This window comes from Elgaria multicarinata, chromosome 8, assembly GCF_023053635.1.
Source record: "Elgaria multicarinata webbii isolate HBS135686 ecotype San Diego chromosome 8, rElgMul1.1.pri, whole genome shotgun sequence".
NCBI classification, from domain to species: domain Eukaryota; kingdom Metazoa; phylum Chordata; class Lepidosauria; order Squamata; family Anguidae; genus Elgaria; species Elgaria multicarinata.
Genome location: NC_086178.1, coordinates 64516773 through 64543762, shown reverse-complemented (window position 1 = coordinate 64543762; position 26990 = coordinate 64516773). Strand labels below are relative to the sequence as shown.

At 39.3% G+C, this 26990-nt stretch overlaps 1 protein-coding gene across 5 annotated transcripts in view; it reads right to left on the bottom strand.

Annotated features, from left to right (window-relative positions):
* Positions 1-26990, bottom strand: part of VTI1A (vesicle transport through interaction with t-SNAREs 1A) — a 282424-nt gene that overhangs the window by 110938 nt on the left and 144496 nt on the right. The gene's annotated exons all lie outside the window — the stretch shown is intronic.

Here is a 26990-nt window from a genome sequence, read left to right as displayed (position 1 = left end):
CATCTCAGCACTGTATCAGCAAGATCAAAAGTATACTCCATAGAGTTCTGCACAAACACAGGGGCTCCCCATTCTAGCAGCAGGCCCCACTCTTGAAAAGCCTCCATGATGTCTGGGGCTTTCTCACATGAGTAGCACCCCATAAGGCAGGGCTGTAGTGCAGAACCTGTGGCCCGCAGGCCTAATCTGGCCTCCAGAGCTTCTTCATAGGGTAGCTCCAGGAGGGGCAGAATGGAGGTAACATGGGGATGTGGCCTGCGTGGGAAGGAGAAGCTGACTGCCCTAGCACAAGTTGAATAGCTTGATACAGTGCTGGGAGCTGTGCAAATCTGGGGACTCAGGCTTACCAGGAAGAGTAGTGATCATGTGGGCACTGGGGGTTGCATGAAGCCAGGGATTTCATGCTGAGTTCCTTTCTCCAAGGGAGGAAGCATGGAGAGAGAAAAATTGGTGGGTGAGCAGGGCCACATCCACTGACATCATCCAACCCACAATGAGTTTGGGGGGCAATCCAGATTCCCACCTTAATTCAGTTCTGCACCCCTGCTATAAGGTGTGAGATCTTTCTCCTGATGAAAAAAAAATCATCCACTTCCTTTCATGTTCACACATGGGCCAATCTGAATCCCAACAAATGGGCTGTATCTAGAGTGTATAATGGGGGTCCTATAATTTGGCTCCTCCCTCAGCAGTCTCCCATCCCTCCCAAAATAGTACATTGGGGTGGGTGGGTTGTAGGAGCCTGCTGAATGGGGTGGGCAGTGGCACAGGGGTCTGAGGTGAATTGGATAGAGGCATCTTCCATGAGCAGGAAGAGGCTGCAGGGCTACCGTGTAGAGAAGGCAGTATGGAAGAATACTTCTGTCAGCTCTGGTATGCATATGTAATTCTGGATCCAACCAATTGGCTCTAGACCTCTGATGGGAGTTGGACATACTCAAGTGATAGCATACATTAGATATTTTCTATCAACTAAACGTTCAATAATTTGCATAAAAAATCTAAGCTAGTTTTTAAACCTTAAATGAGTAAACAGTTTGGAAATTGTACCATCCCTGAAAGTTAAATGGTGAGGTGTGCACAGGTGCTTATTATCTGGATTGTTCTTTTCTGATCGCTTTTATTAATTGAGTTAATACACTTCACCAAAAGGCATTGTACATTTTATAAGTGACACAGGAGGGAAAACTCTTATCTTTTTGAAGTGACCTACAGAATAAGATAAATATTTCTCTATTTCAGTCAAAAATATTTCCTCAGATAGACCACAAATTGATAGAACCATTATATTATCTCATCCTTTTAGCTGCATAAGTTATGCCTCCCAGAGGTGAAAGGTGGTAACTTATGTATAGAAAGATAAATATAATAATTTTGCTAAGAAATTACAAGTACAGATTGTGATATATAGATGGTAGAATAGTAGTAGAATGGTTTCTGAACTGTGTGATCTGCCCTTTACCCTTGTGTATCATTATTAGAAATTGTGTTACACTATTGTATGGATAAATGAGCATTAATATTTGAAGGCACATCCATTCTTTTTCAATCTTGTCTATGAAAGAAATTAAAACCAAAACAGAAGCCTTTGAAATTTTAGTGAATTTTTGAAATTCTGTTTGAAGATTTTTGCTGTTGGTGCTCATCCCGAACCTTCAGGATAGAATGGGCTAGAAATTCAAATTGACTTTCAAAGTCAAAGCTATGAAATCTCACTTGTATATAACACAAACCTATCTTTAAAACGCCTTAAACTGCCTAAAACCCTTAAACTGTTCCTACAAAAAAAAAAAGGTGTAAAAAAGAAAGTGTTGTTATAAGGAGGGGGAGTCTGATAATACAGATAGCAAACAAAGATCAACAACTAACCCTTAAATATGAGAGATACTTTTGTCAATTGGCAACTTCTAATGGCCAAACTTATTGTCTAGCTATGAAGTCAACAGTGGCATCAACGCTAGCCAAGAGTGGAATGCTGTCAACTTTGACAAATAGTGTATTTCCCTCTCATTGCCAATGACTGAAGATATCAATAAATAAAGGAAGGAGACCATGTCAGTTGGAATACCACAAAATGAATTCTTGATATGACACTTAAGGGCGATACTTTCAGCCATGAATTTCAAACTGGCACAGAAGTCAAAGACCTGAAATAGCTGCATTGGCTCCTAGCAAATATACAGAAATAACTGGAAGATGCAACAACTTTCACAGCCGGCACCTTTTTGGGTCCTATATTGAAAGATGATAGACACTAAAATGGCTACTTCTAGTTAGAATATCATCAGCATAAAATTATCTATGAGATGCCATTGAAATGGTGGAAATTTTGCAAAGCAACATCAAATGAATAGCATCATGAAATATGCATAGATGTGTGACTATAGTGTCCAAAAGAGCCATTGTGCAAACAGCGCCTCCCACTGCTCCCATCACACAAGTGGAATCCACCGCTTGTGCAACTGGGATTTAACGCTTCCTATAGGAATGCAGGAACACTCGTTTCTGGATTGGGACAGGTCAGCAGAGCTCCCTTAAGCGAGTTCTGCTGACTTGTCCCATTCGAGCGTTTCTACTCATTTGCAGTTGCTCCCGGAAGTGCTTCACCTTCATTGTGCAAGCAGTGGGTCTTACTGCAGTAGTGAATGCATGGGGGTTTGGATCCAAACCAGCGGGCCTTCTCTCAGCTGCAGTCCTTTGAAAAGCCACTCCAGAGGGTTACTCTGGAACAGTAGCACTATGGTGCATGGGGCTGCAGCTGGCAGGGGTGGGGGGAGGTGAAATCAGATGTCCATTTCAATGGCTGCTTTCACACATGCAAGCAGGCTTTGAGGATCAAACCATGATATTCTAGAACCCTTGGGCTCAACTGACAAAGTATGTAAGAATAAGAATCATTTGAATAGAAACATCCATTGCTGGATGTTTCTTTTTAAATATCACGTTTTGGCAAAATATCCAATACCTAAAACTCTGGCACTCCCTTGAAACACGCAAGCTAGTATATTTACATGCAACTATAGCATAATGACAAGGTTTGTAATACTGCTAGTGTGATTATCTGCCCTACTTTACAGAAGACAGCACTTTTTTGGCTGCCCAGTCCAAAAATAAAGATAAAAGAACCAAAGAAGAGAGAGTGAAGGCCTTGAACTGAACCATCAACAGATGGATTATGGTCAGCAAACCGAGCAGGCAAACTGGCCACCTGGTAACATCTTCCCAGTTCCCACTATAGTGAGATGTATTGCATTTCTGTTTACATTGTAGTAGTTATTTCTATATTTGCAGCTATACATATAAATCAACACATCTAATTATGCAAATCTATGTCCTCTTTTTTGGTGATGCATTTCCACTTGTTGGTGATGCATAGGCGGTCACCCTGCTGTGTGGACAAAGCTTTGAGTTATCCATTGCTGTACTAGGAAATAAATACATCCACAGGACCATATGACATGCATGTAAACATTAATTCCCTTCACTGCACAACTTGCATCTCTGAGCTTCTGAAATAATTCAGATATAATTAGGATTTTTTCACAATTTTACCCCTAAGCAGTATCTACATTACCGGTTGAAAACTTTGGAATGGGTTTGCAGGATGCATAATGATAAGAACCTCCACATCCAGAATTTAGGGTTCAGAGAGCTCCCTGAGGTGTATGCCCATGCGTATAACTGAAATAGTCCCCTTCTCACTACAACACACACTGCTTTTGAAACTCTCATGTTTCAAAAGTAACGTCTTGCAAAACCCAGGCTTATGGTCCCTAAAACACAAAGGTTCAATCTCTCACTTTACTGCAACTAAAAATGATAAATTAAGCAATACTGTTCAGAATTCCAAAAGAAGAGTATCATTTTATTTTAATACAATACATAAACTATCCAGAATCACAAACTGGAAATACTTTTACACCACTAGTATAATTTATGTGCTGCCTGACAAAAGCCATGAAAATTGAACAGACAAAATATCTCACTCTTAAGTTATGCTGCTTTGAAATTACGACATACCGCCACGTGTAAATTCATCATTCACTACAAGCCTTAAAGGGACAATGAAACAAGTTTCTTAAAATCCATATTTATTTCATCTTCAAGTCACTAGATTTAACTTGAGAAGAGTGTGATACTTGGCTGGTTTGGATATCATGCTAAATGACAGTTTAGCATTGCAAGGACAAGCCACAGCAAGCCTCAGCCTTGCAGACTCCCTCTTCCTTCCCCCTCCTCCAGTATGGCTATGATGAGGGGTTCAGAAGCATTTGTTTCTGTTTTAGATTAATCACAGCTTGCCATATTGTCCAAACCCAGACAAACTGTATCTAATTCTATCCATGATCAGATGAAACAAGGTAACTTCAAACTGCAATTTATGAATCTGGTTTGTTCAGCTAAGATTAAACACAGTTTAGGATTTGGACAGCATGCTAAACTGTGAGTTAATCTAAAATGGAAGCAGAACTTTCTAATCTCCTCCTCAAGGGTGTGCTGAAGGTAGAGATAGATTTATGTGAGCCTGAATCTCACTGAGGCTTGTTCTTGTAAAACTAAACAAAAGGGAGGTTAATAATTGATATAATCTGATCTTGTGGCACAGCAATAGCAGTTACGGCATTTATTTATTTATTTTATTACATTTATATACCGCCCCATAGCTGAAGATCTTGAATGGAATGGTATATGTTTGAATCATTACGATCTGGTTTAGGTATATCAAAATGCTCAAGGTACTCAACGATGAGCAACAAATAATAGGTTACAGACTTATACTTATGCCTTTCCATATCAGTAGTGGATAACAAACTAGGAATTACCTCTACCTTTATGTTTCTCGAGTATAGGAAACCTCCCTGAAGGAGGTCAAGATTAGTAACTTTAAGAACTTAAAATGTAGGCAATACATTTATTTGGATTAGCCAAAAAGCCATAAAAAGTATGCAAACTTTCACGTTCTCCAGAGCTCTTTATCAGTCTAAATGGTACAAAAAATGGGTGCGGCATGGGGTGGGGAGGGGAGCAATCAATAAATTCAAAGATTAGGCCAGATGGCATAGTCACGAGGTCTGAGGCTTACACTCAGTCTCAAGATGGAATCTATACTGCAGCCTCATGGTCATGTCTGGCTCGCCTAATATTTGCATATTTTTTTTGTTCCCTCCCTCCTCCTTTTTGTACCATCCAGCCTGATGAAGAGTTCTTTAGAAACTGAAAGTTTATACACCCCTTCGTAGCATTTTCATTGGGTTTCTCTCTCTCATGGAGCAGCACAGTTATTTTTGTTTTTAAGAACCTAGAAACCCAGCATATGCAATTTTATGAAACACTGATCACATCAGTAACAGATTAAAAAGGGTGGTGGTAGAGGAGGGAGCGGTACTTTTAAGAAAAGACTGAATGTGAAGTATTACTGAAGTGACAGCTCAGATTTATAGATTTGGGAATACATAGTCTGAAGCCAAAGAGTTCAGGTTTGAGCCAAATTATTAAATTTCTTACAACAGCAAGTTGATAAAAGAAACTGCTGAAACATCTTAAATGCTGTACCACAATAAAGCTGCTGTAATTTATAGCTTTTCAGTTGACATATTTAGATATGAAAGCCCACGCTAACAGAGGTATTTAGGTCATAAGGTTTTTCAGTGACAAGGATTGGCTATATGGCTGAACAGAACAATAGGTATGACTACATGCCAATATAGAGGAAACTGTAGAATGTTGAGTAAAGTAGCTGAATATTAGAATTCACAGTTTACAATTGAGTATGGGCAATAAAGAAGCCAAGAAAGATATGTATTCAGTAATTTGTTACTGAAGAGCTTAGCCTTGCGTTTCAAGTGTATCTGCCTCTGAGACTGTGTCAAGTAAAAGCTTATGCAGGCAGAACAGAGTAAGTGAGCAGTGGCATACACTAGGTATCTTCTTTTAGCAGGTGGAATGTCTTACCTTCGAGACCTAAATCAGTGAGAGAACTTCAGAAAAATACTTTATACTCAGCTTCTACTTAACACAAGCCATCCCAAAAGCACTAGCACTGACCCTACTGTAGGGATAGGGAACCTCTGGCCCATGGGCTGAATATAATCTGGCCCACCAGCTCTCTGGCAAGTCCCCAGCTCTTATCTCTGTTCAATGAAATAAGGGCTGGGGTTTGGTGCTAGCAAATTGCCCTTCCCAGTTCAGCTTTTCTGCAGCAGCTCAGCCCTCATCTCTAGAGTGACTGGAAAATTATCTCTATGACCTCATCTGTGGAAAGGAGGGACTGCAAGAGAGGCATTCAACAATAAAGAGTGTTGGGCCGTTTCTACATCTGCCTTTTCCCCCGGGATTGTTCCGGGATCATCCCTGTACATCCAAATGACACACAGGGGATCCCAGAAGCAGGCAGGGACGATCCCTCCATTTTCCTGGGATAATCCTTAGGTGTAGAAAGGGCCTTAATGTGGCATGCAAAGAGACGTTTCTTGAATGTTGTCTTCTTCATCTCTGACTCTGCAACACCCCCTGTCCTCTTTTGCATCTGGCCACCTGCCCTGATCTGAAGAGCATTCCACAGGTAATTACAGTCCACCCTTAAACAGATTAGAATATCTCCTGGGTGAGCTTCCCTCTTCAGAAATTGTTCGATCATAGTGCAATCCTAGATAATATGCCTATTCAGACGAACTCCCAGGAAAGTGGCATAGGATTGCAGGCTAAAAGTGCTTTCCTGTGCATATATATAAAAGATGTCTTGAACCCCAAATAATTCAAAAATTAAATAAGGCGTTTTCCAAATCACAGGTTAGAGACCTGTCATATTTGGAATCAGATTGTTTATGTGTACTCAAGCAGTTTTTGTAAGCTGCCTTGGAAGGGTTGTGCTCTGAAAGACAATATTTAATTTTTTTTTTAAACACACACACACACACACACACACACACACACACACACATATATATATAGGGAGAGAGAGAGAGAGAGAGAGAATGCGAATGAATATGAATGAGGGATAATTAACTGAAGGAAAATTGATCTGGAGGAGCAGGATCTGGATGGGAAATTAATTAGGGATAAATAAATTAAAAATAAAGTGATTTGGGGTGATCTGGACAGAGGGTGCAATTGAATAATTTCTTAAGATTTTTTTGGGAGTTATTTTGATGGGAAATTAATTGGCTTGCATTCTGTAAAATTTTAATTCTAGCAATTATTTCTAAATTTGCATCTATACATATAAATTAGCATATGCAAATCTTGGTCTTCTTTTTCAGTGGTGCATATATTCTTTTTTGGTGATACATACACTAGCAGATGTGCCTATCAGCATCTAAGGATTGGGCTAGCCGGAAACATTCTTGGAGGCCCCTTTATGCATTCAGTACCTACTGATAGTGAAAACTGAACTGGGGTTTTTTTCATCCTCAGATTTCTTTCACCTACAGCAACTGCTAGCTTATCCCAAGCTTATTCTGGACTACCTTTGTGTCCTATACCAGGCAACAATGAACCCATAAAACCTATACATTTTCATCATAACTTTTTAAATTAAATTATACAGCAATAGAAATATTTAACTTCAGATAGGCAACCATTCTCCCCATTTTATTTGTCAGTGTAATAAAAAGAACTTTTCAGAAGACGCCAACACTTTAGCAACTCACAGAAAATGGAAAAGGACAACACCTTTAATATGCACATATATGCATGTTAAAAATAGTTGAAAACAAGTAAGAGAAACAAAGGTTTATTAATAACTTATGCTTGAAATGAGTAATCACAAATGCCAACATTTATCCAATGCTAAGGGAGCTGCCTTGAAAACAATACCTATAGAAAATACGCTAAACTTTCCTTAAGACCAGAGGACCTAAAAAACAACAACCCATAGGTTAACTGCTCAGAAACCTAGGCCCTGGCTTCAGTGCCACTCATTCTTTGAATATGAATTAGCACTGGGTAATCACAGCATATTTATGAGGCCTTTTGCCTGGTCCTCCTCTCCTGTGAATGCTGTATTATTCATTGCATGTGCCCTGACCTCAACGCGCTCCTGTTCTGACAAATCATACTTGATTAAGACAAATCTTTATTAGTTAGCTAGTCAACTTCCCCATTTATCATTTGCAAATCCCATTCTCCTTTTCGGATACAGTAGAAGTGACTGAGACCATTTTTCTCCTGTACAAAAACAAAATGCTTGTTACAGCCAATAAGTGCAAACAGAAGCCTAGAAATCAGTAATAGATGATAAAACATCAATTTAATGGGTATAAATTACAAACACTGCAAAGCCAACAGAACAGCATGTTTCTGGTGGCCTGAGAAAAATGATAATTAGCCAATCCTTTCACTAGCTTCGATTTCTTCCATCCAGAATGAACTCTTGCTTGAAAACAAAATGCCACATATAAAAAATGTATTGCAAAGTTGGAGACACAGAGTTCTAAGGTTAAAAAAAAGAAAGAAAACAAAATGTGGAAGACTGCTGAGTAAAGAGATTGTTCAAGGTTCTTAGTAAAAAAAATCTCTTAAAAGTGGAAACATAAAAGAATGAAAATGAATTCAAAATTATTCATGAGCCTTCAGCACTGTATGAAAATGTAATACTTCTTCCTAAAAAAAAGTGGTATTCTGCTTCAAAAAATATTCAAAAGGCTGTTAGTTTATTTCAGAAGTAAATTTACAATAAGGTAGGGAAAACAAAAAGTCCTTTGATAATCAAGATTAATATTTAGGTCTGATCATGCTTTTGTTTATTAGGCTTATTCATTTATTTTAAATATTTCTTGGCCTCCTTTCCGAGCAGGGGCCCTCCCAAGGCAGCATACAACAATATAACTCATGTAATAAAAACTGATAAGGTAAAAATAAAAACAAGAAATACACACAATAATAAAACTTACATAATAAAAACAGTAAAGAAGCAGTAAACATCCTAAAACAAACAAACATCAGCATAAAAACAAAACCTACTACACACTGCTCACACCAATAAAACATAATGAGGGGAAGGCCAGAGCAAAGCAGTAGTTTCTCAGGGCCTTCCGAAAAGCCTGCAGTGATGGGGCCTGCCAGGCCCCAATGACAACTAATTCCAAAGGTGTGGGGTTACTGAGGAAAAAGCCCTTTCATGTACTTGTCCGCCTAATTGCCCTCAGGTGGTAAATGAGAAGGGCGTCTCTTGCTGATCTTAAAGTGCAGACAGGCTAATAAGGGTGAAGGCGGTCCTTCAGATAATTTCATCCCAAACTGTTTAGGCTCTAAATGTTAAAACTATACATTAAATTGGACTTCGAAACATACCAGTGCAGCTGACACAGTGTAAGTCTTATATCATTGAATCGCCTCACCCCCAACAAAACTCAGACGGCTACATTCTGCACCAGCTGAAGTTTCCAGACCATCTTCAAAGACAACTCCGTGTTCAATGTATTACAGTAGTCCAGCCTGGACATCACCACTGCATGGATAACTGAGGCAAGGTGCATCTTCTCCAGATAGGGCCACAGCCGGCATACCATCTAACCTGGTACAACACACTCCTGGACACTGCAGCCACCTGGACTTTCCCCTGTTAGGGCAGAGTCCAGGAAGGCTCCTAGTCTATGCATTTGGTATTTTACAGGGAGTGCAACCCCATCACAGACCGGTTGTAGACCTCCATCCAAAGTAGTTGGTTTCCCAACCCACAGTAGCTCCATCTTCTCTGGATTACATTTCAGCCTCCAGATACTGCTTCATACATTCAACAGCCTCTCTGGGATGTGTAGATGGAAAGTTAATTACCATGGGGTGGAGCAAAAGTCCCTCAGCATCACCTTCTGAGACAACTCCTCTAGGAAGGACCAGAACACCACACCTTCAAGCCCAATCCAGATAAATGATCCAGCAGGATACCATGGTTGGTCGGTGGTACTGAAGGCTGTTGAGAGACCCCCAATACTTCTTACCCGCAGGACTCCAAATGTGTTTACTTTGTTTCACTTGGAGAATCAAATCACTATGTAACCTTAAATTTTGTTGAATTCTATAGGTGTCATGGACACATGGCCTTACTACATCTTGAATTTGATCAAGAAAAACTGAATGTTATCATTGGTATAGTTTACATATAATTATTTTGCATAATGTATATGGTTTCACCTAATCATCAGAATAAGATCTTTGCAGAGCAGGGAAGCATTGTTCCTGGAGGACCACTACATCTCCTATTCTCTCCAGATCCCCACCTTCAAAAGGCAGCGTTTTTTCTACATCGCTCACATACTTTCAAGACTATCTTCACTGCTTCAGCTTGCTTTTAATAAATGTAGAAGCTAAATTTACCAGCCATCTTAATTCTGTACCCAGTATCAATTGCTCCTGTTTGGCATGATGGCAGAATCTACACACAGCCTGTATCGTAATGGCTCTTGCACTAACAATCTGCCTTTCATTTTTATTTCATATCTGCTTATTATGGGGTGAGTCAAACGGTAAGACTCACATGTGAAGACCACAAAAAACACTTCCACATGGCTGTGCTCCCTGCACAAGAAGCAATTTGATGCAGGTTTGGAAGTCAACAAGCTGTTATTTCCTATATATTTCACCTGCAGATGTTATATTATAGTGAATGATCGTTTCTAATCAATTCTAATGAATGTTCCTTCATTGTTTCCTCTTAAAAAATTTTTGGTCAAACTGTTCATCAAACATAATAATATAATGATGCATGCATACCATACATTGGAAAAATCATCGCAGTCTGACATATTAATATAAACCCCCAGTTTACCAACACAACTTTTCTGCAAATGTTCAAAATGTGTTAAACTGATGTCAGCATCTCAGTAATTTCACAGTTTTAAAACAGTTAGAAATGTAATGACTACACTGCACTTGATTAAAGCATTTACAGCTCTAATCAAAACCTGACAGCAAGATCAAAGATGTTAACTTAAAACTCTCTTCTAATTATGTTTAAAATGCCACACCTCAGGCCTGTCTCTCCTCTTCTTTTTCAAACCAAATTCTGCTTAAGAAAGATCTAACACTTCTTAACAGTTCATTATCCAATAAAACTATTCAAAGCTTAAAAGCAATCTACACAATTAGTCAGGACCTCGGGGAGTCCACCGGTAGTCTTTATTACAGGCCTTCATATTAAAACACCTTAATTATATTTGTCAAATGGATTTCATTAAAACCCATCGTCACTTTAATTTTCATATTTTGACAGCGCTGGCATAGACATTATTACCACCTGCCATGCAAGGAAGTACAACAAAATTATCAAATTCCTTCAAATATAATGGATTTTTCCTTCTCTTTTTTTTTTGCACCTTAACGCTTCCATCTAAAGAACAAGTGGCAGATATTAACAACAGCTTAAAACCAAAACACTTAAACAAACAGCATAAGCTCTAACATGTCTGTAGCAAGCATGTATATAGGAAGTGAAATTAAGCCTTGATTGCCAGAAACACTTTATATAAAGGTAAGACATATACACGGAAGTACCTCTGAATTATAAAGACAAGACATCAAACGGAATTCACAGATATTTAATCAAATGGCAACCATCAAGACTTGAAAGCAGAAGGCAGTCTAACTTGTATTTTATGTGACTGCCACATTCAGCAAACTGGCTTAGTTTTTGTGGGCAGTGACTGCTACCATGACTTGTTAGACATTATTACAGTGCCAAGTTAGATATTTTTAAGAAGTCGATGAGAACATATATACATTTGTCTCCATATTTCCAGACATATACTGAACAGCAAATATAGAATGTTTATCCAAAGTTTCTTCAATAGCAATTAGCAATATTCGAGAACTATTAGTAATGAAAACAGAAAAGTCATGTTTTGCCTATTTCACTTTTCTAGCATAAGAGATAGCTGAAATTTTACAGAACTATGAATGACAGTCGTGATATTTACACAAATTATACTGACATTTTGCTACATGAAGAAGGGGAACACAGTACATTTGAATAACTGGGAAGATCACAGAGATGCAGAAGTTGTTTCTTAGAAATAATAATGATAATAGCTGATAAAATAGAAGCGCACTGGTATAATCCAGAAAATATTGACACAATACAATTTTGGTACATTGCTAGAGTAATTCAGACAATTCTATCTGGGATAATAAACAATAAACTAGTGCAGACTGCAACTGCCATAATAATAGCTCCTTGCTTTCATAAAACCATATTAAAAGTAAGAAACTTTACAGCTTTGTACAAATGTCTCAGGAGGAACAATCTCTTTGCGGTATGAATATTTTTAAATCTCATTAAATAATCTTTGATTATTGTGAGAAGAATGGGTAAGAATTTCATGCATCAGTTTAAAATGACAATTAGCCTTTTTTCCTTCAGCAAAACAAAATCTACATATTTATAGCTTGATCCTATAAGATGCTGAGTAAGCAGAGGGCATAATTAGAGCTCCTATACCCATGCTGAGACTGGTTTCCAGCCCAGATGCTGGTGCAGGCACAGGTAGCATTCCACTCCTGCTCCAGTGAGAAAAGCGGTGCTCTCCAAATGTTTTGTACTACAACCACCATCATCCCTGACCACTGACATCCTGGCTGCGGCTGATGGGAGTTGTAGTCCAAAACATCTGGAGGGCCCAAGGCAGGGGAAGGCTGGTCTAGAAAAAAGTAAGAATATCCCTGCAGGGTGGTAAGTGACTGATCAAACAGGCAGGTCTTTACGAGATCGCTTGGACCAAAATATTAGACAATATGCTTTCCACACCAAACATAAAACGTGAACTACATATCAACGTGTACACACCCATCGAACCCAAGTTGGATCAGATTCACAGAGTCCTTACTGACGTGGACAGATTTAGAAAAACAGATGGTTGAAATTAGAAGTAAAACTTATTTTCAGTACAAGCACCCAATTGGACCCCAGCTATAGGTCTGGGTTTCCCACTCTCCAGCCCATATAAGAGGCTTAAGAATGGGAAAGAGGAAATACTTTTATCATTTCCCATCCTTTTCTGCTCCATTCTTGAATGGCAAAATTAGTTTGTTCTGCCCCTTTTACCTAGAGATCTGCCCATAATGTAGTAATTACTTTAATAAATCAAGACTAATACTGAACATTCCAGGCTTCCTGGGGATCATAGAATCATAGAATAGCAGAGTTGGAAGGGGCCTACAAGGCCATTATTATTATTATTATTATTATTATTATTATTATTATTATTATTTATATAGCACCATCAATGTACATGGTGCTGTACAGAGTAAAACAGTAAATAGCAAGGCCCTGCCGCATAGGCTTACAATCTAATAAAATCATAGTAAAACAATAAGGAGGGGAAGAGAATGCAAACAGGCACAGGGTAGGGTAAGCAGGCACAGGGTAGGGTAAAACTAACAGTATAAAGTCCGCACAACATCAAGTTTTAAAAGCTTTAGGAAAAAGAAAAGTTTTTAGTTGAGCTTTAAAAGCTGCGATTGAACTTGTAGTTCTCAAATGTTCTGGAAGAGCGTTCCAGGCGTAAGGGGCAGCAGAAGAAAATGGACGAAGCCGAGCAAGGGAAGTAGAGGCCCTTGGGCAGGCGAGAAACATGGCATCAGAGGAGCGAAGAGCACGAGCGGGGCAATAGTGTGAGATAAGAGAGGAGAGATAGGAAGGAGCTAGACCGTGAAAAGCTTTGAAAGTTAACAGGAGAAGTTTATATTGGATTCTGAAGTGAATTGGAAGCCAATGAAGAGATTTCAGAAGTGGAGTAACATGGTCAGAGCGGCGAGCCAAGAAGATGATCTTTGCGGCAGAGTGGTGAACAGAAACCAACGGACTGATGTGAGAAGAAGGAAGGCCAGAGAGAAGAAGGTTGCAGTAGTCCAACCGTGAAATAACCAGCGCATGAACAAGCATCTTGGCAGAAGAGACAGACAAAAATGATCGAATCCTGGCAATATTATACAGGAAAAATCGACAAGATTTAGCTACTGCCTCAATATGAGGAATAAAGGAGAGCGAGGAGTCAAATATAAAGCCAAGGCTACGAGCTTCCTTGACCGGAGTAAGCGTAACATCATTGACAGTAAGAGAGAATGAGAGATGAGGAGAAGGTTTAGGAGGAAAAACAAGCGATTCAGTCTTTGCCATATTAAGTTTCAAACGACGATGAAGCAGCCAAGCTGAGATATCTGAAAGACATGCCGAGATACAATCATGAACATCAGGAGAAAGTTCCGGAGATGACAGATATAGTTGTGTATCATCGGCGTACAGATGATATTGGAGGCCATGAGATTGAATAAGCTTGCCCAAGGACAACATGTATAAGGAAAACAACAACGGGCCAAGCACTGAGCCTTGCGGAACCCCTACTGAAAGGGGAAAGGAGGAAGACGAGCTGCCATTAGCCAACACGCTGAAAGAGCGACCCGCTAGATAGGAGGCAAACCAGTTATAGACAGAGCCACAAAATCCAAGGTCATGAAGGGAATCTAAGAGAAGATCATGATCAACCGTGTCAAAGGCTGCAGTTAGATCAAGGAGAATAAGAACGGAATAATGGCCTTTAGACTTGGCAGTAAGGAGATCATTGGTGATCTTAGTAAGGGCTGTTTCGGTGGAATGCAGAGGACGGAATCCAGATTGAAAAGGATCCAAAGCAGAGTTACTAGAAAGAAAGTTAAGACAGCGAGAGTAGACCGCCCGCTCCAGGATCTTTGAAACAAACGGCAACAAAGAGACAGGTCGGTAGTTAGACAGAGATAGCCTATCAAGAGTAGGTTTCTTGAGAATGGGAGAGACTGTAGCATGTTTAAAAGCAGAAGGAAATGAACCAGAGGACAGAGAAAGATTAATAATATGAAGCAAGGAAGGGAGTCCAACCCCCTGCTCAATGCAGGAATCCACCCTAAAGCATACCTGACAGATGCTTGTCCAGCTGCTTCTTGAAGGCCTCTAGTGTGGGAGAGCCCACAACCTCCCTAGGTAACTGATTCCATTGTTGTACTGCTCTAACAGTCAGGAAGTTTTTCCTGATGTCCAGCTGGAATCTGGCTTCCTTTAACTTGAGCCCGTTATTCCGTGTCCTGCACTCTGGGAGGATTGAGAAGAGATCCTGGCCCTCCTCTGTGTGACAACTTTTTAAGTATTTGAAGAGTGCTATCATGTCTCCCCTCAATCTTCTCTTCTCCAGGCTAAACATGCTAAAGGATATAGCCATAAAGGAAGAGGAGGGCATATTTAAGAAATTGTGATACTCATCTCTTTATTAGGTTTCAAACACAAATTCCAGCCAGAATTTATTTATCATCTAAAAGAATGAGTTTTGTTTTGTTTCAAAACTGTTTTTGGATTAATTATGAGAACAGAGTTTCTTCCCTGAATATTGAATATATATTTCAATCCTATGATTGATCTGAAAGTTTTTATTATGCTGGTTGTTTAAAAATTCATGCAATGAAATAAATAAGTAATAATAATAATAATAACTGATAGGCAAATAATGATAACAAACAGTAAGAGGGCTCCTGTGTTTCTCATGAAACTGTGATAAGTTGTCATATTGAACACAAATTACTTATAGTTACCATGCTTATTAACACAGCATAGGTGCAGTATACATATTCATTGTATAACTGTGTAACTGTCACATTTTTGCCCCTTTACAAACAACTACTATCCCCTGGAAGCTCATCAACAAAGAATAAATCCTGTTGTCAATGGTAAATAATTTATTAAATAAGTATTATTACTAATAATTATGGAAAACGGGATTGTTTGCCACTCTTGACAAACAAAGCCAGCCATTGTTTCCATCCTAGGGAGGAGATACAAAAAAAAAATCACAATCAGTCCTGTACTTTGCTGACATCTGTTCTATACCATTTGAAGTCTATCTGATACAAATGAGGGCCTACAGAAACCCTGCTGACATTAAAGTCATAGGGAGAGCATATACATTGATGAAGGCTGTATTCCGTATACAGCATCTTTTCGGTTTTGATACTGCAGCTGGAGCTTGATGGGAAAGTCTGATCTTATTGGTTGCTACACCAATGCAAATAGTGGTTTATCATCAGAATTATTTTTATTTTTATATTTTTATTTACACAATACAAGAGTAAGAGAGTCCACAACATCTACAGAAGCATCCTATGTGGGACAAGTTAGACATTACTATCTCACATTGTCATTCTTGCTTCTCAAAATCCCTTCTTTCTGTAACTGTTTATAGGGACTGGGTCAAAGAAGTACTCTCATAGAAGGCTTTTTAGAGATACCTGATCCTCTGTATCCATCATCAACTAGCTCCTTGTGCAGTGTTCCTGTGCCAGGTAGGATATCTGCCACTGGCAGTGCAGCAGAAAAGCTACTATGGCTGCAGCAGCACAGAGAATAGCACTGGCTCCAAACAATGGAATAAGGGAGCAAGAAATCCCCTTGCACTAAATCAGGGGCTTGAACAGTATTCGATGTTCTGCTCATGCTCCAGGGTATTAGCCTATATTTGCACTAGCATAAACCAAATCTTATGCAATGTAACTGGTGCTTGCTAGGGTAATGGGAAAAGTGGCAATGTACTTTTGACAATATGATAGTAGTAGATTGGGACTAAAAGCATCAATGTTGTATTGGAAAAGCAACAGGTCAATACAGAAAGCAAAGAAGTTATGAAAAAGAGGATAGGGACTCTTATTGCTATCATAAGGGTCCTCATACAGAGAACTGGCTGTAGAACTTAAAGAAATATCCGTCTTATTCAAGGTCATTATCATTGTGGTTATATAATTGGGCATTTACAGGATGCCGCCAAGACGCTGACAAGGAAGAGGATAGTAGTAAGGAACGTTGACAATCTTCCTAGAAATTACTGTCTTCATTGAAATATTGTTCATGTTGCTTGAGGCCAAGATCATTACATTCAGGTCAATCTGATATACAAGAGAGGGCTCATCCAATATCTCTCATCCAACCACAGCCCGAGACAAACAAAATGATCTTGAAGACTGAAGGCGGTGGTATCCTCAATTCTGCCTTTGAAAATGAGCCTACAACTTCAGTATCTGAAGAGATGCAATATCCAGAAATGGTATCCTGGGTAGTAGAAGAACTTGCTGCAACATGCTAAGGAATAGCTCGGATAGTGTTGTCAGTAAAATGGCTCTACGCTATATCACCTGGGTAGGAAGTGGAGTATATCTGAAGATCTTTATGTTTATGGTGTTGGTCCTTAGGGTTTCTCGTAGCGAAAGATTATTTGGTACCAACATTTGTTTGTCACCAGGGTCAGAGAGTGAGGCTGAAACAGGGCACAAGGGAGGAGCACAGCAAACTTTCTCAGAGGCCAAGCTATCAGAGACTGGTAAGGATTCATTCCCAAAGGGCATGCATGAATGGAAAGAGGGGTTTCTATGAGTTTCAACTGCTGACAATGCAAACTGGAAACAACTCTGTGTTCTTACTCTAAATATGTAAGACAAAGGTCATGGCTACCCGAGGTGGCGACCTTACTCCTAGAAACTCAGCACTTTAAAAATAAAAGTTGCTGTGACATGGATGAACAAGGAAGGAGAAAGGAAAACATGATAATAAGGAAAAAATGTAGACTGGACTCCCTAAGAATACTGATAAGAAAACCACTCTAGTTAGAAGGGGGGGGGACCCAAAATAACGCAGATGAACGCTCCTCAGCGTTATGACTGTCATAACGCTCCTCAGCAAGCTCTATGAGTCAACCTCTCAGAGGATGTTTTCAATTATGCTGCTGTTGTGACAGTCAAACAAGGCCTGAGCAGGGAGGCAATTATGCTACTTTTCAAGCCACATGCTCTGTGTGTGTGTGTGTGTGTGTGTGTGTGTGTGTGTGTGTTGATGGTGGTGGTGGTGGTGAATCTGTCCCTTCAAGGGAAGAGACATGATTTCCAGGTTTGAGCCCTAGAAGTTCCTGCTGTGTGCTCTGGACCTACACAAAGAAGGAGGAGGAGGAGGAGGAACACAATGGAAGAGGTGGTCTCTAGAGCACGTAGTATCTAAGCCATTTAGAGCTTCACAAATTAAACTTAGCATAATGTTCACTACTACAGCCCAAACTACTACAGCCCAAGCAATAATAATAATAATAATAATAATAATAATAATAATAATTTGACAACCTGTAAGAAGGAGAACAGTAATCTCTACTCAGTCAGGTTAGAAACAATTATAATTTAGAAGAAGAGATTCTTAGGAAACTAGGTTCTGTATCATACTTTTTTGAACTCCATACTATGAAAGATGAACAGCAAAAATTTGAACCCAAGCAGCAATGACTTTCTAGATTCACATGTCTAAGCGAATTCTTCTTCTTTCACTCAAGATATCTGACCTTTCGACTTCAAATAGTGCTCAAGGTCGCTAACAACAATAAAAGATTACATAAATAGAAAATAATAATCAAAGCTTACAAGCCGATTAGTTAAAACACCTATCAGTTAAATTAAATTTAAAAACACACAACACTCACCAGTGAAAACCTATTTCAGTGACTAAGCAGTCAGTTGGGAGCTCCATCAGATGAGTGTTTTATTGCTTGCTCGTTACTGGGCATTCACAGATTTTCACAGGTCCCTCCCACAACGTCGTATGCCTCCCACACACTTCTACCTTTCTATCCTTCTTTGTGCCCCCCCCCAGTAAGTCTGACTTATTTTTGAAGACAGAAGTTGCCGCTATCTCCTGCTGTGTGAACGAGATGCAGCACGATCAAAATGGCCCACTGAATGGGCCACGTGCACATTGTTTACTTCCTTTTTGAAAAGAAGAAGTAATGGGGGCAAATGCACGGTCGGATAAGCGATAGTAAGCAACCATGATTTTCCCTGTGTGATGATGCTCTCAAAGATCAAAAGCCTACCAGTCTTTGCTTGCTGGTGGAAGAACATAAAAAATGGGGCTAGCTTGGCTTTCCTTGGCAGGAAGTTCTAGAACTTGGGAGCAGCCACTGAAAAGACCCTCTCTCCCTTGTGGTCTTCCTTCCATTATGGTGAGACAGAGAGAAGGGCCTTTCTGAAAAATGAGATAAGCTCATATGGGAGACCATGGTCTTTCAACAGTCTAGTCCCACATTGTATAGGGCTTTATTCGTCATAACTGGTACTTTGAATAGTGCCTGGAAATGGTCCATTAGCCAAAGAAGCTGTTGAAACATGGGAGTCACATGCCCCCTATGACTGGCTAGATAATAGTAATGTTTATTGGATGCATGTATATAATTAAATATGAGACAAAACATGAAAAAAGCCACCAACAGGATGTCAGAGAGATGGTGATTTCTGGAGAATCTCCACACCCATACCTCCTCTTGCTGTAGGTTTACAGTATCTTTACAGATTATATAACAATCATCCAACCCTGTGGCAATATAATAATATTGAAGCAGACTATGATATAAATAGTAAAAAGATACTGACTCCTGCCTTTCTTTCTAAACTGAATCAAGGACCCCAGACAAATGTAGAAAGAATGCAGCATCAAGTCCAATTAAAAATTCTCCCCTTCATTAAAATATCATTTGTTGATTTAGTTAGAAGTTCTCTCTGTTGTGCACTGTAATTATTTAATAGCCACAATTAGACCAGTAGTTCCTAGAAACTGAAAAGCTGCAGCTGGACCAGTTAAAATAATGGATACACAGAGATGCATAATTCTTTGTTACTTTTAGAAAGGTAAATTGTAGGGTGTGGGTGGTAAATATGGACAAGATTTCAAACTAATTGTTTAACAAATGCCCCCTTTAAGAACTACATAATGGAAATAGCTGAAGCTAGAATATGAATTTTAACATGGTCACTAAAAATGAATTTTGCAGAACATGGCCATCAAAAGTAAGCACTGCAGAGTGTTCATGATAAAAAAAAAACACCATCTAGACTTTCATTGGTTCAAAATCTGGTCAATACAGGATTGTTATAAGTACATGAAACACATTCGATATTTTAAAAGGACTGACACTTCCCTCTCTCTTATAAAGTGTTTATAAAATAGGAACTATGAATTTTGAGCAATTCTCTATGCCCACTTCTGGTATAGTTTTATCCATGGTTATCCACTACTTATCAGGCAACAAAACAAATAACCCATCTATTCCTGGAACACCCTCTAATTTAATATATAAGTTTCTGCTTCAGTTTTAAAATTACCCTTTGACAAACATTAAAACTGGACAAAAATAAACAAATAAATACACCATTGAAATAAATTTAAATCTACCAGGTGGAATCCTTAAGTCATGCCATGGCACCTCTAACACAACCTGAAAAACAAAATACAGGTTCTGAATCTGAATCATGGGATTGGAAACCTGATAATATAAACTGCAGTCCACAGGTTAACTTTGAAGCCATGGATAAGGTGAGTGTGGGAAGCTAGGTCGTAGGAAAAAATGTACTCACTGTATACAGGGAAGCAAGAGCTGCCCTATTGTAGTGAGTTTGAGCCCAATTCAAGGTGCTGGTTTTAACCTATAAAGCCTTACATGGCTTGGGACCACAATACCTGAGAGAATGCCTCTCCCGACATGACCCTACCTGTACACTACACTCAACATCTAAGGTCCTCCTCTGGGTGCTTCATTATGTGAACTGGCACTAGATCCAGTGCTGTCAACTGACCAACATTTGTGCTCATTGTAGACCTCTTTCTCCAGTCATTGGAGAAATCAAGACTACATGTTCAACTCAAACCTCTGAGTTCAATCTGGATTCCTTCATTGTCTACTTCTGTGCCTACCTCTGTTGGACCTGATATGTCTCTGCTTCCAGTGTTCCTCTAAGAAAGTTTTAACAACTTTTGCGCCTGCCATTTTGTGAGTAACCGCGAGGAGCCATAACAAACTGTAACTGTGGACCACACTTTCTGTGGTCTCGGAATGATCCCGAGACCGCGGAAAAAGTGGGCGTAAAGTGTCATGGGGCCATGTCCCGGGGCAAGGGAGGGATCATCCCTCCCTGATCCCGGGATCCCCTGTGTGCCATGTGGATGTACAGGGACGATCCTGGGGATCGCCCCGGGATAAAGCCCCATCTAGCTATGGCCTTTGTTGTTAACAAGCATAGGAATTGTCCAGAAAATCTAAGGCAGTATGAACAACAGTCCAGCTTAAAAAGCTTGTCCAGAAAAACCAAATTAAAAGATACTAAAGTTCCTTAGAGTACAACTTGTAGAGAATTTGAGTGCCAGTTCCCTGGCTAGACCTTTAAAATGTTCTGAAACTGTTTTGGCAGATGCAGAATATATGTGGGGGATCTGCATGCACAGAGACCACAAAGAATAACGAATGTGAAAAAGTTAATTACTCTGGTCCCTGACAAGTTAACACACAATAGTTTAAATGACAAAATACTGGTTTGTTTAGGACTATTCTATACAAGGCCATTAATCTGCTGTATTGACTTTCAGTGTGTGTGCATGTAGTGCAAATACACAAGTGGAAAAGTGTTTTCTTTCACTTTCAGAAATACAGCGATTTTCCTGCTCTAAAAAAAACTTGCCAAAAGTGCTCTTTAAAAACAGAAGCGTAAATGTCTTGTGTGGAAAGTCTCTCGTAGAAGGACTATTCCACTATGCAAATAATTTCTAAGAGAGAACTAACAGTATAGCAAAGAATTGCAACAGTTTAACTGCTAATCTATCTAGTAACAATATTCTTACAGCTAATGAATAGATGCTGTTAGGGACTGCTTACAGTTTGTATGAGAAAGAGATGATGTAACTGAGATTTCTTTCCATTTTTCTTGCCTTAGAAGTTAATGTGAGATACTTTAATTAAAAGAATCTTTCACTGAATTTATATTGATCAGCTGTGTGCTCAATAACTTCCCTGCCCAGAGAGTATTCATGGTTTGAAGATCAGATTTAGCAACATTCTGGATACGTAAAGATCACTATGGATAAAACAGAATTTTACCTGCAGGTCCTATAATTCAATTTAAGTATTACAAAATGCCCACCTTTAAGTAATATCTTCTGTACCACAGAATCTACTTACTTCAGAGTAATCTTAAGAAAGTCAAATGATGTACTTCAGAATCGGAGGCCTGAATATCATGTCAATGTAGACAGAATATTCAGAGGGTATTTCCAGTTTATTGCAAACTCTAGGCAAAGCTATTCTGTGAAGAAATTTTTCCAAGGGCTCCATGGTACACATACATAGTTTTCTGCTCCACACATAAGAATGCAAATTAGAGCCACAGAAGATAATTACTTGCACACACACAAAGATTTCATTACATCATTAATTCATAAAATTGAGATATTTCCCCAAAAACCATAGTAAGCCAGTAAAATCTAAAGTGCACAATGAAGAGCACCAGAAGAGCTTCTCTATAGAATATGATTGAAGAACAAATAGGAAAACAATCAGAACAAAAACATGCTAAGTAATGTTCATTGGAACTAATAATCCTACACACATTGTGGTGTTCCAAATGGCTTGAAACAATGATCCCTGAAGAGCGGATTCCATGTGGTACACTCCTACATGGCAGGGTACATATTTGAACATTGTGACAATGCGGGCTTTTCCTGGAATTGGCAACCTACTGAATGTGGGAAAGATCTCATGATCAGACCCAACCATATGGCAAAGTTATTTCCAGGCACACCCCTGCAGTGTGGGATCACACCAAACAGATGTGATTCCCATTAAGGAAAGAGATCCTCTAGTCAAAGTCAAATCCACTAAAAAAAATAGAACCTGTTGCAAGGCATTTTAACTCATCTGCACATAGACTCTCAGAATTACAATTGTTTCCAATTGAACAAACAAAGGAGACTGACATGCTTGATAGAAAGAAAAACTTCTGGAACTACAGGCTCAGTCTGTATGGTGTTAACCTGGAGGACAATTCATAAGCTCACATCTCAATTTTTCTTCTTCTTAGGTATTTCCAGCACTCATTCTTCCAACTGCTCTTGGTATCCATTTAACATCACTGCTACTGATGAAATTACTCTGTTATTAGTTTATGTTTTACACACTCACATACAGAGACTGGGTTCAAACAACCTGATAACCAACAGTGGTTGCTTATTTAACACACCATGGGTTATTGTGTTGTGTTGTGGGAGATTTTTATCCAATGGTTGGTTATTTGTCCAAAATAGCCAGTGCAAATAGCCAACACTGTGCAAGACTTGGCTATTTGAACTACCATTGGTTATTGTGTGTGTGGAGGGCACTTCTGGTTATTTCCTTGGCCACTATTGGTTATTTCGTCAGCCACAGAGTCACAAGACAAGAGTGGTCAAAGTGACAGTTGTCTCTCTAGTCCAGCTGGCAGGAAAGATTTTCAGCAGCAATAGAATACTAGTGGGAGGACTGGTGGGGTGGGTGGGAAGGGAGGATAATTGAGTCACCTCAGTGTGGATCAATAGTCAACTCAATGCTGATCCTAATCCACTCCACAGTTGATTATTATCAGGTTGTGTGGGGAGTACTCCTTAGATAAACAACTGCTGAGTTGATTATTACCTCACCTTTGACTATTGTGTTATCCAAACACACCCACACCCACCCACCCACCCACACACACACACACACCACTGACCTTTATAATACCAAAGGTTTGATTGCTCCACTCGAGAAAGGATATAACAAAGCGCACAAAAATATCATCCCTATTGCAAGGAGGCATTAATTACCTCCTGGACACAGCCAGTCATCCCTCTCCTACTGGTTGTTATAAGCTACGATGGGCAAGGATTGAAGTAAACTATCAGCGGGGATGCATTTCTGCAAGCACACTGCCACATGTTTGAACACATTTCATGGCTGAATGCTAAACTAATGGCATCATAGCCAAGGCAGATCCAAGACATTTTATCTTCAAAGTTATCTTCAAGATTCACAAATAAGTCACAGTGGATCTATAAGGGTTCTTTAAGATAATTTTGCAGGCCTAGTTGGAGAAGGCCTTGAATCACTTGGAAAAACTAATTGTGGCAGAAAAGTACTGTTTCTTCTCCACTACCATGACCACCACATAGTAGGCCCTGGAACCATCATCATGGGGCTAAGTCAGCACCAAATCTGAGGTCACCTTAGTCACTCATGCAGGGAGACTGTTGGGCAGTGGGGAATCCATTACACCAACAGAATCCTTAATCATTCCTGATTTATTTGATTTCTAAAATGTATTCCCCACATCTTGAAGACCAATTGTCATTCTCAGGGAGCTTTATAAACAAAATAAAAATACAATATTACAAAAAAAACCCTCCCAGCTTGTGAGCCAGTGGGAGGCCTGTTAGAACTGAGTTCTCAAGCACCTGACTTCCCATGGCAGGGCCTGACTCTACAGTGTCCCCTTCTGACTCAGTATCAGTGGCAGAGATTATAGCTCCACTAGAACTGGGACAAGGTCTCACACATCCAAAAGATAATGAAGGTAGTGGTGAAGAGCATATGCTATGAACTGGAGCTCTCCTGGTCAAATGTAAGTTCAGCTATGGACTCAAGGGAGGTCTTAGCATGTTTCTATCTCACAGTTTTGGCCAAATACCTCAGCCAACTTCCAATACTGGGCTGCTTTACAAAGCTTTACAGGGTTATAAGAATTGTTACTGAGATCATGATGTACTAGACGTTGAGCAGTTAGAAAAGTGTGTGTGAATACGTAACTATAAACAACGACAATGAAGGTGATAATGGAAATTCACTTCAGTTGCACATACATGCCCACATCTAAACTTGTGTCTACATTTAACTGCATTAGTTTTACACCTGAAGTTATGTACACTGTTACTCTGTTAATATATATTTATATTTATGTGCCTTATAGTTTAACAACTTTCCCCCCTCACACAGAGAAAAGATATTCTTCCGCTCTTTTGAACCCTTCAGCATATTTGTTCTGCATTTTTTTTCATTCCCTGTTATCCTGAGGGCATTCAATGTTTAAATAACTCTCTCACATATAAAGCTTTGCACTAAATATCGATCAACTTTGGCTGGAAGTTACTATGAGGCATTTTTAATAATCAGCCCAGCTGTTCTGAGAGCATCTGGAATATAACCTCAGGTAAACAGCACAGAGAACAGTCCTTCCACTAGCAACATTTACATCTCTGGCAGCCTCAATACTTCTGCTAATACTTCTTCAAAAAGAAAAGTCAAATCTTATTTTAACAGGGAAGATTAGAAGGTAACACGAACCACCTGTACACATTCAATTCTGTTTGCAAGAACATAAAATTTGTATATTTGAATATCTTACCATCTAAAAGAGATTAAAGACATTAGACAGTATCTCCCATATTATTTAGGTTTATGAAGTGAATGCTTTAACAATAAAACATCATTGAGTATCTAGAATGTATCCACTGATAAGTACTTCAGTCACAGTACGACTCTGCAAATGCACTGTAGATTTGATTCATTCATTCTTCATCACATAAAGACCTCAACATGAGCCAATATAGGTCAAAATCCACAGGTGGAACTTTCATACTGACCCATATCACCTCAAACAAATATGTTTTCTCTAGAGTCAGTTCACATGCTGGACATTGAGTAATGAAATTATGTACATGCACAAGTGAACTAGTCTATTAAATTATTAAAGTACAATTCCGCAGAAAGCTTCCAACAGACTGATCTGGTTCACACCTCGTAGGTCTGTTGTAGGGTTATTTGAAGGTTGTTTAACCCTCCAACAAGCCATGATACCTGGGTTTAGATGATATGCTAAGTTGCGGCCAGACACTGATTATGTAAATTGCACCCAGCATGTGCTGAGGGTCACAAGAAGCTACTGTGACTTGTTTAAGACATGGTGGTTTATTTTTATTGTGTGAACCAGCCCATTATGTCCTTAATAAGTTATCACAATGTTTGCTTTGGTTTTTCCTGCACTAGTGAAGCAGTATCATCTTCACATCATTGTTATTGAGAAATTAGTTACTCTTGTTCTTCTAAAAGATCTGATAGTGGATTTGACAACAAATATCACTAAGGTTGTTTTTTTTTCTTCAAAATAAATATTCAAGTAGGCTCTGCTGGCAAACCATGGTCATTACCCATAATGACTTGGTTTGCACAACACAGCAGGCTCATTGCGGGTTGTTGTAGGGTTATGTGAGGGTTGCTTAACTCTCAAATAACCCTTGATGGTCAGGTTGGCCCAACATGGCAACTCCCATTTAGGGTTGCATATTCAAAATGTTGCCTGAAACACATAGTGACTCATCATGGGTTAAATAACCCACGGTGAGCTGGCTGTGTTGTGCAAACTGGCCCAATGTAAAACCATGCAAGTATGTTTGAACTACCAAAACACAGATCTCTGTAAAAATACAAAAACCATAATCAGAAAACACGTCTGAAAATAATGATAGAAACAACTGAGGGGTGATCAGATGGGTGGTAAACATGACTCTGACTTTGGCACTGCCCACTTAAGCTGGCAAATGCATTTGTACCATTTGTTAGTTTCAGGATTTGTTTTTATCATGCTTCTGTATTAGGGCTATGGGAAACTACTTTGGGGGCAGGGATAGAAGAACATGACTGACACTTATCAAAAAGTGAGTGGACTGCATAGTGAAGTGAGCATGACCCCTGCACTATTATGTTTTGGCATCCCTGAATTCATGCATTTTTCTGAATTAAGGTCCACTTTTCCAAATGAAAGAAAATGAAGTGGGACAAGTGACTACTACGGAGAGGGCCTTTTCAGTGGTGGTGCCCAAGTTGTGGAATGCCTCCTAGAGGGGCTTTTCTGGTACCAACATTATTGGTTTTTTCAGTGCCAGGTGAAGAGCTTTTTTTAAAAAAATTATCCCACATTTTTAACTTCTAACTATGTTTAGTGCATTTTTAGTTCTTCACACTGCTGCTGGCTTTTACTTTTAACCTGATTTTTATTTTTATTCTGGTTTAAACTTTTAAAACCTACATTATGCTTATGTCTTTGTATCTAATAGTTTTAAGTTTTGCTTTGTATACTGCTCAGAGAACTTTGGCTATTCACAGTATAGAAATGTAATA